The sequence below is a fragment of the Rhipicephalus microplus genome, chromosome 7, assembly GCF_043290135.1.
Source record: "Rhipicephalus microplus isolate Deutch F79 chromosome 7, USDA_Rmic, whole genome shotgun sequence".
NCBI classification, from domain to species: domain Eukaryota; kingdom Metazoa; phylum Arthropoda; class Arachnida; order Ixodida; family Ixodidae; genus Rhipicephalus; species Rhipicephalus microplus.
In genome coordinates, this window is record NC_134706.1 from 83423764 (window position 1) to 83425025 (window position 1262).

At 43.5% G+C, this 1262-nt stretch overlaps 1 non-coding gene across 1 annotated transcript; it reads left to right on the plus strand.

Moving 5' to 3' along the window:
* The first annotated feature begins 718 nt into the window (after nucleotides 1–718).
* TRNAA-CGC (transfer RNA alanine (anticodon CGC)) lies at nucleotides 719–791 on the plus strand. Its single transcript has one exon. It is a non-coding gene; the product is annotated as a tRNA-Ala (tRNA).
* The last annotated feature ends 471 nt before the right edge of the window (nucleotides 792–1262 follow it).

The following is a 1262-nucleotide window of genomic DNA, read 5'->3' on the forward strand; positions in this document are numbered from 1 at the left end:
AAGCGAGCCCTTATGTGCACATTTCCTTCCCTTATTCATTAACGAGGGTCTCGTACTGGCAGACTTAGTGTTATTAGGTTGTATACGAGGAACTATTGGTCAGCTGCCCGCTCGTAATAAGTTCACGTGCTACGTGACGCCACACATGCGCATAAAAGAGTGTTTCACACTCGCCGCTTGGCTACAGAGGGCGCTAACTGACACTCCCACTTCTAAATTCACATATGAACTCAAAAAAGTGAGTGGAGGGCAGGCCGCTGTGATAGCTCAGTGGTTAGAGCATCCGAACGCGTTATTTGAAGGTCTTAGGTTCGATTCCTGCTCACAGCTGGTAATTTTTTCATCCACTTTTCTTTGTTCTTTCTTCTTATTTACATTCCATTGGTTCTAATAACTTCCCCTGTACATTCCTTGGCATTGCTGTCTGTTATATCTCATTATTATTGTGTTAAAACACGGAAGTACGAGCCCTTAGGTATACACTTCTCTCCCTTATTTCATTGAACGAGGGTCTCGTACTGGCAGACTTGGTGTGTTTAGGTTGTATAAGAGGGACAGTTAATCAGCTGCCCGCTCATAATAAGTTCACGTGCTACGTGACGCCAAACATGCGAATAAGAGTGTTTCACACTCGTTGTTTGGCTTATAGATGGCGCTGATTGTCACTCCTACTTCTAAATTCACATATGAACCCCAAAAAGTGGATGGAGGGATGGCCGCTGTGATAGCTCAGTAGTTAGAGCATCGAACGCGCTATTCGAAGGTCGTAGGTTCGATTCCTGCTCACAGCTGGTAATTTTGTCATCCGCTTTTTTTTCTTCTTTCTTCTTAACTACATTCCATTGGTTCTAATAACTTCCCCTGTACATTCCTTGGCATTACTGTCTGTTATAGCTCATTATTATTGTGTTAAAACACGGAAATACGAGCCCTTAGGTATACACTTCTCTCCCTTATTTCAATTAACGAGGGTCTCGTACTGGCAGACTTGGTGTGTTTAGGTTGTATGAGAGGGACAATTAATCAGCTGCCCGCTCATAATAAGTTTATGTGCTACGTGACGACAAACATGCGAATAAGAGTGTTTTCACACTCGTTGTTTGGCTTATAGATGGCGCTGAATGTCACTCCTACTTCTAAATTCACATATAAACCCCAAAAAGTGGATAGAGGGACGGCCGCTGTGATAGCTCAGTGGTTAGAGCATCGAACGCGTTATTCGAAGGTCGTAGGTTCGATTCTTGCTCCCAGCTGGTAATTTT